Source organism: Anopheles cruzii, chromosome 3, assembly GCF_943734635.1.
Source record: "Anopheles cruzii chromosome 3, idAnoCruzAS_RS32_06, whole genome shotgun sequence".
NCBI classification, from domain to species: domain Eukaryota; kingdom Metazoa; phylum Arthropoda; class Insecta; order Diptera; family Culicidae; genus Anopheles; species Anopheles cruzii.
The window spans coordinates 25311024-25321828 of NC_069145.1; positions in this window are offsets into that span (position 1 = coordinate 25311024).

Below are 10805 nucleotides of genomic sequence, written 5' to 3' on the forward strand. Positions count from 1 at the left end.
GCCCATCTCCGACCCTCTTACATGAGCACTCAGTTCAAGCTGAGTTCACCTTCGAGCTGTCGATCAACTATTTGCCGCACGTAACGTCTCGGTGCATTTTATTCCAAACGTTTCACTATCGTTTGCACTTCAAAAGTGCCGATCGCCACCCGATTGGCACCGATTAGAGACGAAGACATTTCTGTGCGTACCCACCCAATTCGCAATGCACCGGCCCGCCGCTGCACTCACTGAATCACAATCCGGTGTGTGGTGTGTGTGTGTGTGTGGCTGGGACAAATGCATGCGTTCGCTGCTTCGGACCTAACTAACCCACCTCGACGTGTACCACGGCACGGCACGCCGCGCTTTTTCTGTTTTATTAAGCAAATCAAATTGAAAATACAAACGGACCATTTAATCCGCACTCCGAAGGATGTTGGAGCCATGCGTCCCGTTTCCTGGTGCGGTGCTGTTTTAAAACACTTGATGCACCCAAAAAGTTGCCCCGTTCCTTCACGGTGGTGGCCGGTATTTACTCTAGGGCGTACGCGTGCCGCCGCACCGAGACTGTAAACTGGTGCGCCCTGAAACGTGGGGACAAACATACATTTTTTGGATATAAAATACAACCGGACTCGGTGATCCATTTTTCTCGGAAAGCATAATCCACAAAAAACACCGGCTTGCGCCCAGTCGCTTCGTTTCGTAACGGCCTCGCTTTTCTGGCCGGTTCTGACCGACCGGGCGCGCATGCCGCGCCGGTTGCAGCCTCTCACGTGCAACCGGCAACCAACGGCCGCGGGCCGCCACGTAGAACAATGCGAAATTGTTCGAACAAATTGTTCCGGACAGCATTTTATGCATATTACTTATTTATTTTGCAATATCTTGCTGCGCGCGCGCGGTAGTTTGTGAATATACATTCGCATGCAAATGTGCATCAGAACGCATCGGTTGCATCGGTAGCAGCTGTGCTTTGGCGGTCTGCCGTGGGGAAAATAAAACCTTCCACGTCAAGCTTACAGTTGGGGTCATATTTTCTCGAATGGCATTAGTTGCACCGCTCATGGACATTAATTCTATTTGTATTTGTGTAACTTATGATAACTCCTCTTATGTTGGCTTATATTGTTGGCCACACTAAACATGTTATGCGATTTGTAAAACATTGGGCAGCTCCGACGGTCGAATGCGGATACCGATTTATCAACGATCAAAGACAACGATTTCCACAATCTTGCCACGTACTGTACAGCCCACAAGCCGGGCCGGCCGGGCCAACGGATGGGTTCGATTCCACCGAAATCGAAGGCTCATCGCCGACCGCGCTCGAGGCGCGGCTGAAAACCCGTAACCCAATCGTAACAAATTGTCCGTCGATATTTATTATTTATTTCTCGCACGGACAATAGTTTATGAATATTTAGCGTAAAGTGTCGCCCGTCGTCGGGGTTCCATCGGGCCGTTGTTCGTTATTTGTCTCACGCCGGGCACGGCCGGGCCGAGCGGGCGGGCGAGCGGTCTTCTTTTCGGGCGGTGTCCTTCGCGCGAAAAGGGAAAATAAATCTGAATATTTGCTCGGCCCTTTGGAGCAACGTACGCCGACGCCGACGCCAAATTCCTTGGAACGGCCTGCAACTGCACCGGACGCGACGCGAAGGAAGTTGGGCCATTTCGGCGAAAGTGTTCCGTCCGTCAACGATGCGTCCATTTGATCTAATGCGCGTCGTCGTCGGCCAGTTCGTTTCGTGTGGTCGGTCGGTCGGTGTCGCCGCCAAAGGTTCCGGATACTGGCGAAACGTGAATCTTGGGCCACTTCCTTCCTACGCTCGCCGTAATTTTGCCGGCCGTTTTATATGTCGGCTTCGGCTGCATCCAGCACCGCACGAAATTGCATATTGTTCTTCGCCACTCTGCGCCGAGTGCAGTCGGCAGGTCCGGCGGTTTTGTGTGTTCTAGGAAAAGCCGCAACCTTCGGGTCTTTTATGCGGCGAACCGCGAAGGGCGTCACCCTCCGCCCGTACGTCATAATTACTAGTTTTGATTAATTTGGTGATACAAAGGCTGCGAACGGACCGGCGGCCGGGTCAAGCCACAGTGTGGCCAGAGGGTGTGGTGTATGGGTTTCGCGGCTTGTGGCGGCTTGTCTTTTTGTTTGGCATTAGACGGCGCACTGTTTCCGGCCTTTTCCCCTTTCGAGACCTCTGCGAATCGCCGACCGTGGAATGTTATCGGTGCCGCATACGAATTTCGCTGAAATTCGCTTTGATGCGCTCACCGCAAAGGCGGCGGCGGCACGGTTTTTGGGACGACGCATAACATTTGCATGTCCACCATCGGCCGCCGTGACGCGCGCAGTGACCGCCTAATGTTGGCTACGTTCCGGAGCGCGTTTTGAAAAGATCATAAATTTTGGCTCCCCTTTTGGGCTGCTCCTCTGGTGGAGCCGTGGAGAATTGTCACATAAACATCGTGCGGCAAACGACGACGCCGCTGACGGACTGACCTTTCTTGTAAAGGGGGGTCGGTTTTTATTTTTACAACATGTGGACGCCATCGGACGTCGCCGATCTCCGTCGGTCGCTGCCACAGGGAACACAGCGCTTGGCAATGGCGCCGTGCAATTTAACCCCGGAAATCTAGGCGCATGAAAGATCCGACCCGACCAGATTCCCGGCGGTTGTACCGTGCGATTACCGACAAACAAATTGTGATCCATTTATTTTGTATTATGTCGAAGATAATTGAACGGTGTGATGGGTTTACGGGCGCCCGAGGATGATAAATTTTCCACTAATTTATGCATCCCTTCGCTGGCGGCATCCGGCTGCGGGCGCCTCGATCCGATCGTCATCGGAGTGATCCGTCTGTGAGCGGATTGCATCATCACGGACCCAATCACGGAGAGCGCAACGAAAGGTCCGCGCTGGCTGTGCGCTGGATGCGTTGATGCTACGCAGAACTTACGTTACGCAATTCCGTGAATCCGCCAGCCGACGTTGGGAAATTAAATGAAAATCGCTTGAAAGCTATCCGCTAAGATGGTGTAAACAAAGTCAAGAATCATTGAAATCTTTCATTCCATCATTCAACATTAAAACTTGCATTATAATTAATTCACTATTTGCAAACAACGCAAGGTAAATAAACTAAGCATCAGCATCCTTACGGGAAGCTCCTTATCGAATCCCAAAAAATATTAACATGCAAGGAGCGCCATCGGCATGTTGCGCTGCCAAGCTCGATGCCAAGTTTGTTAATTCATTAAGTACAATTTAATTTTCACACGTCTTCGCAATGGCGGCGGTGCATCGACTCCGTCTGCATCGCAAATGCGCTCGATGCATCCGAACAATGCGACACACGCGGCGGCAGCGGCACTGATTATGCTGCTGCCCAGCCCAGCTAATGCTTTGGCCCAGCGCAAGCTAATTATTGTCCTACGGAGCTCAGCATGGAGGACGTCACCTTGACGTGTGCTACCCCTCGCACCGCGTCCCACGTCGGGCCCCTCGTTTTATGTAAACGCAACGATCGGAATTCGGTACGCAAACGACGCGCATCGTAAGGCGCAGGTTCCTAATCGGAGGATCTTTCGGAGGTTGTGGGTTTTGTTTCGTTTTTTTTGGGTGTGTTTGTTACTACCCTAACTTGATATTCAATTACTCTTCGCAACGGCAAACACAGCGCCACAGAAATTAACAAACAATAGATCAGGAGCGACAGCATTTTTCACACTACACGCTGGGCGGTACACACGGTGATCACGCACAGCCCCCAGCCGGCCAGCGGAAGTCGGGCCTCACAGCGCGTTGCAGATGCACACACAAAAAAAAGGCCTAGTAACACTGGCAATCTAGCAATTAGTAGCCGTTTTTGCCCAGAAAACGACGCCGGAAGGGCTGGAAAAGCTTCCATCAGCGGCCCCGGCAGATACCGCCACGATCACGCCACGCCGTCGTGCCAAAAGCCTGGCCCCGGTCGGTGTCGGTGGCTTCATGCAAAACGGTGTGGAGAAGTTTTGCGATTGGGACACCCACAAATCAAGGGTCGCTTAATCAGCTTCAGCCTGTTCGATAGGGGAGCCGTTTTCCAGGAACGTTCAGCTGGCCGAAGCGATGGCAGTATCTTAATTCATCCTCCCGAGGGTCCTTGGTGCGTTCGCGTTGCCCAGCGGTTCGGCCAGGGAAGCATTAAAATTGTCACCCAGTCAGTGCCCATGAGGGTTCGCCTGGGTTCCGGGAAATTCTCTCGCCACCATCCGAAGACCCGAAGACACTCGGTCAGATACGGGGCACACACTATCGTCGCCGATGGTCGGGTCGATGCTGGGGCCGCGTGTGCTGAGCCGCTTCTTACACTCGCTCGCTTGTGCACTGCATCTGATGGATCGGGACCGAGGGACTCCGAAGTTCGGAGCACACAGACACAGGGCGACTGGCTTGCAAATGGTGTCGTCCGTCCGTCCGCGGGCATCCCGGCCCGTAAAGGGGGTACATTTTAATTTACACGGTATGCTGAAGCTCCATCAGATAATGGTTCGCGTTCGAGGCGACAGCATGCGACGGTTGGGGCTGCGTAGAAGGTGTTGATTTGGCTGCGAGCAAACACCTTTCCGTGGCCCCAGCAGACGGCCGAGAGCCGCATATGGGAAGCAGACCCAACAGGCCGACATGGCAGACTCTCTTTTGGCAACATTCCTTCAATGGCGCTGCTGCTGCTGCTGCTGCTGCTGCAGGGTGCTGAAGGTTCGAACTTACGGTTGCTTCTTCGGTGCGTCCCGCCGGTCCGCACGGGATCTAGACTCGGTGACGACCCGTTTGGTCGTGCGGGTGTCGTGTGCTTCTGTCTCAAGAATTCGGTCCCAGCGGCTGGTGCTCGCGCCTCCCCCCACCCACCCCCTTCACGCTGGCACGCCGGTGTCGTGTCGATCGCATTAGTTATCGATCGGTGCCGAAACTCGCAGAAACGCAAGAACATGTGTTTCGGGGCCGCGATTTTTGGGGGCCGATGTTTGCTTTTTAATTAAAACATTGGCCCCGCACCCGAAGGACATTTCGTTTAGAGTTTGGAGTTCGGTTGTAGATTCGGCTGGAATAAAATCAATTTCTTGCGAGATCAATAAACGTTCGATGGGCCTAAAAATGGTATCCGTAATTCTTAACAGGTCTTAAGTTTATATTTATAAGTTGCGGTGCTACTCACAACATTGTTACCCTTTGAAGTCACCCGCGACCTGAGGCGGGCACCCAAACCTGTCATCGCCCGCAGGCGCAAGCTCCTTCAACAACCTGTTGCCGGCCGTTAATTGCCTTCGCTTTTCATCGACCAATTTGCATCAATTCACTATGGCTTTTATTATTAATCAAACAATTACACCCGGGCCCTAATCACTATAATCAAGCCGGGGCCGCGTTCAAAAATCCATTCCATTTCGGTACCATGCGTGCTCCAGTTCGGTTCGGGGCACTGACATATTATGCTCCGGCTGGCCGGCAGGCCGGCGTGTGCCGGAGCGTCCGGAAGCGTGGCCCGAAAAGGGAACCCCGGAAAGGGCACGGATCTATCGGGCGGATCGGTGCATCGCATCGCATCGCGGGCACTTCCATCCGGGCCACCGCCATCTCATGATGCTGATGGCCCGATGGTGTTCACGATAATTGCACAATTAGACACGCTTAAGAGGCCTCCTAACAAGGATCATCGATTTTAATCGCATTGGATCCGGTCACGGCACTCACCGCGCTCGGCCGAAGCCGAAAGAACTTAATCAAATAATCATCGACGATCGTCGACGGTACACAGGGATCGCGCACCGCGTGTGACGATCGGCGGAACCGAAGAATGGCCGCAGAATGTTTGAACCGGCGCCGGGAACTTCTTCCCGATCATCCTGCTTTTGCGGCGATCGGCGATTTAACCCCATTTTCTGGTGGCGGCGACCGGTCCGGCGGCCGGCTGTAGGACATGATAAAGGATTATGACGTGTGCAATTACATTAATGATGTTAATTAAATGCATGCAGCTGCCTGCTGTTGCTGCTGCAACACACACACGCGCCGTAGCACGCGTGCGTAGTCTAGTGAAGGCGAGGATTTTTTCTTCGTGGACTTTGGACCCGGCTCGGGTCGTATTTCCGCGTGTGTGCTCGGCTCGCGGCGTTTGCGTGCGTGGCTTCAGACCGCTGCCAGACGACAGGAACATGATATGTTGATGTGTGCTTCCTAACCGTGCCGCGCCAGTTTGCTGTCGTTATTCGCTCTCTCTCTTTCTCTCTCGAGGATGATTGATCCGTATAGGAAGTCCGTGGTCCGTTTTTTTTGCATCTTACGTTAACCGATGTTCGATTTGCTCCCCCTTTCTCGGGGGCCCTTATCTTTAAATGCAGTCGTAAGCGGTTGCCGTTTTTCTTTAATCCTTGATCGAAGCTGAAATGATCTACCCGTCGCGATCCGTTGCAGATAAACCGCCGCCGCCGCCGCCCAAAACCGCTAAAGGGGATCGTTTTTCCCCTGGGAGGGTTCTAGTTTACCGCCTCGGGGACAGCTGTCGGTCGGCGTCTTGTTATCCTGGCGTGTGGTGCGTGGCTCATGCTTTTATTTCCGCCCATCTTGATCCTTTCCGTCGATCGATTAAGCAAATCGACGCCGCGTCTCGGCGCAGGGATCGGTTTTTGTGTCGATCACCGTAGACGAAGGAGGTTGCGCCCGGAAAGCCAGGAGTTTACTGGCCGTTTATCAATGCATAACTAGTGCTGCGGCTGCATGCCATTTACGTGCCGCAGGTACATGGCCGGGGTGGAATACATTTCCATAATTGTGCGAGACTCGTCCCCGCCCGTCCGGGGGCTGGCAATCGTAATTAGTGCGCTGCACAATTTCGTCCCATCTTTTCTTGCCCAAGAAATGATGTTAATGTTCCCCCCCCAAAAAAAACCTTGCTTTGGACCCTTCCGTTTGCGAACCTCTTGGTGTGGATCCTTTACTGTTTCCCCACCCGGGGCTCGCAAGCGTGGAACACACTTGAAAGTAAGTTTTATGTTTGTGGATGATTCGAAACGTTTTTTTTTTCGGTTAGCAATTTAGCATTATATTCTCGCAACGTATCATGGTTGAAGTATTACTGTCCGCCCATCGCTAGGGTCCATAATTTTATTCACCTGCTCCAACCGTAGCTCATTTGTAGCCCAAGAACAAGAGCGCTTCTCCGGTTCCGGTGAAGTGGTCGGTGAAGTGTGAACGGGCAATGCGAATCTTCGACCCCTTTGGCCGCATGCTTTGCGTATTTGTTACGCATCTACTTACCGAACCGGAGCGTTAATGTGGAGCACTGATGGATGTACACCGGGGCCGTCGCCGTGTCCGTGTAGGTACATTGTAGTACTAGCACACCTCACCTGACCGGCGATGGATGGATTCATAGTTGCGATGGCCGGAACCACAACGGAACGGAACACGCCAAAAGACACGCGCCAATTTCATTAGTGAGCTCCGCGGAAAATGTGTTCTCGCGTTGTTCGGGGAGGTTGTTTTTTTTTGGGCGCGACTTTGGCGCTGAGACCACGCGGACACGAAAATCGCGACGCCTTGGCGCGAAATTCATCGCGTAAATATGCGAACCCGGGGTGATAATTATGTTGTTAACATGCCGATACGGCCGCCGAGACGCAAGTCGGCGGAGTGTGCATAGAAGAAAAACATGTGTCGAACTCGACTCGTCGACGCGTAAGGAAGACAGGGAGATGTTGTTTGCACTATGCACTAATTGAGATAATGCGTTTCGTTTATTTATTTATTTATTTATATATTTATTTATTTATTGTTTCCGGTGATAATCTAAATTGGTTGAGGTGAAGGATAAGCAGTTATGCGTGCTGCTTTCTCGTCTATTATTTATTGTTGCATCGTCAGCGTCAATCGTTGTCGATGATGTAAAGGTCCTAACGCTTGTTTCGAACGGAGATTGTAATGATTATGATTGATTGAAGAAAGATTTTCGCAACATCTTTTGCAATCATAATTTTCCCATTATTCAATGTAACAACCAAATATTTATCGTTGTTTCTTTCGGATTCATCAAAAGTTGCTTGCTTATCCGCTGCGGTCTGAGTTTGATTGTGGCTTAACGATTATGAATACTTTGTATGCGCTTGCCTCTTAGCGAAATCAAACTCCGTTTTTATGTTGATCCCGGCGGCCTGTGGCGTGATTCAAAGTGTACCTCAATTCGGTGCACACTATCGGACACAGTTTTGTGATTTTGCAGCCCGATATTGACAGCCAGCCCAGGCACAGGACCCGGGGCCTATCTGGAGCACCACGGATTGCACCAGGGAACGGTGCATTGACAGGCCATTGAGCTTGTGCCTCCCACGTGGTCAAAGACCACGGGCTCGGTGGGTCATTTTCCCGGGAATCGCGTCCCGCCGCTGCCCGTTCCCGGGGACCACCCTGGGAACCTTGCCCCGGGGGCCCCGCTGGACCGGAGTGTTCGTAATGCTGAATTAATTGAGGCTAGAAACAATGCAAACTGTCGACCGGGACCCCTGATCGTATCGACCCCATGGGACTGCAATTTCACGCTGGATAATTCAATGTCACTCGCTTCTCCCGGGTTCTGCGGGTCTCTGGACCGCTCGGGGTCCTCGGGAGGCTGTCGCACCCGGACAGCGAGACCCCGCGCGATATGTTTCTTCACCACTCACGCTCTGCCTCTCTCTCTCGCTCTCTCTTTCGCTCACCTGACACCACGTTCGGGTGGCTGAAATATGGACCCCAAGCTGTCTGGCGAGGTCCGTTTCTAAGGAAATGGAAACATGGCTCGGAATATGTTGGGGCTACATGCATTTCTCTGTTGGCGATGCACTTTTACCGCGGCGGCCCCTCCCACCCTGCCCCGTTTCCCACCACGGCGCACGACCTCCCTCCTCCCAGTCTGGCGGCAGCTTCCTACTGATGATCGCTACAAGGCTCGATATTATTTCATATTTATATTCGGTTTCTCGCATTCGGTCGCAGACTTGGGTTCGATTCCCCCCGTTGGGGCCCCTGAGAGACCCCGCAGATCCACTCGGTGCCCGGCAGGGGCGGTTTTTGGGGCGGAATCGTTCCGCAGGAGGAAGACACTCGCCATGCAGTCTCGTCGTCTCGGTCGCGGTCGCGATCGTCGCTGTTGTTTTGTGCACCGAGGAATCGTCATATTTATTTTCATAACTTTGTCGTTGCTTCATTCTTCGCCAACGGAGAGGAGTGACCGCGAGGGGTCGATTTCTCGATCCCGGCCCCCGATATGCTCCGGCTGCTGCTCCTGCTGCCGCTGCTCGCGTGTATGGGCCTGGTGAGACTTGAAAGCGTGAAAAACCATGCCACTCGCGGACGATCTTCGCGATCTTCGGCACACACACACACTCACACACCTCTGGGCCCTGGGCTGCAGGACGCGCCTCGTGACGCAGAGTTTTGTGGCGATTTCGATAAAGTTTTGCGATGTGATATTTCCTTTTTTTGTTTCTCCCGCGTGCTCTCCGGCTCGGAGAAGCTCGTAGCTCGACTTCGAACCCGGGCTCGAATGGTACGTAACGCCTTCTCCTTGCGTGAGGCCGCGCCGGGCCGGGATAAATACGGGACACCCGAAGATACCCGGGATCCAGGGGCGCAGTGGGTAAAAATGCCAGGCGAACGAAAACGAGGAGGACTGTTAAGGTATATTTAACTGGGCAAATCTTGTTACGTTCTGTTCAATTTTATGTTATCTTTCGCACCCCGTCCCGCAGCACGCGCGCTCGCGTTGTCCGGCCGGACCGCCCAACGGCTATCGCTATCCGCCGTCGTTCCGATCCCGGGACTGGGAGTCTGGGAGCATTGTGGCGCGTTGGCTGACCGGTATGCATCCGGTATGGTCATTCGATATTTATGCGAAATATGATTCAACCGAAGGAGGGCGTACACAATCGCAGGTTGGGTTTTGCTTGGGCCGCGGAATGGCCAAGTCTGCGGGAGAACTTGAGCAACACGATGCACCATCATAGGAGTGTAGTGTTTTCAGTGGCGTTCCGATAAACGTATTTTATTAATCGGGATGCCGATTTTGTCTCCTCAACGCATTCTTTTTTAACGGATTGGGTCTTTTTCCGTTTATTTTGCTACACTATTTTTTGAGTAGTTACATGTATTTATGTTTCGGAACTGAGGGCATGTGTTGAACACAGTTTTGCAAACAAAACAACTCGAGTGCTCGCTGAGTTCCATTTTTGTCCCGTTGGGCAATAATGCTCGGACTAAAACAATGACGAACATCGACGGAACGAGCATCTTCGGAACGTAAGACAATATGCTGACCGCGATTTACACCGACTGCCTTTGCCTTCTCGAGAGCAGAAACCGCATGGAGATTTGCGTTGACCTCGTGCCCGATGGTTGCCCGCTCGAAGCTGAAATCATATTTTGTATCTTCTTGCGCCAAGCATTCTGAGGTCCGGGTCGGCCGCATCCGCATCCTCTGTCAAGCTACATGCCTATGTTGGGACCACAGCAAGACAGCGCACGAGTGAAGCACTACATCTCCACGGTGCACGGTGTTGTAGACTGCGTAGATGCAGTCCAAAGTACAAACCACCCACCTGGACTGGAGAATGGCGATACATGCCAGGCACTCGGCCAGGCGGCTACAGGCTAAGGCCAGGGGGCCAAACGGTGACGCTAAGGTCTATGATCACTCTGTCAAGTTTTGGTAGGTTAGCAGCGTATTAGTGTTACTGGCCTTATCCAAGAGCCTGTGCCCAAAATCCGCAGTTTCGCTCGTTCGAAAGTTTTCTTGCTTTATAT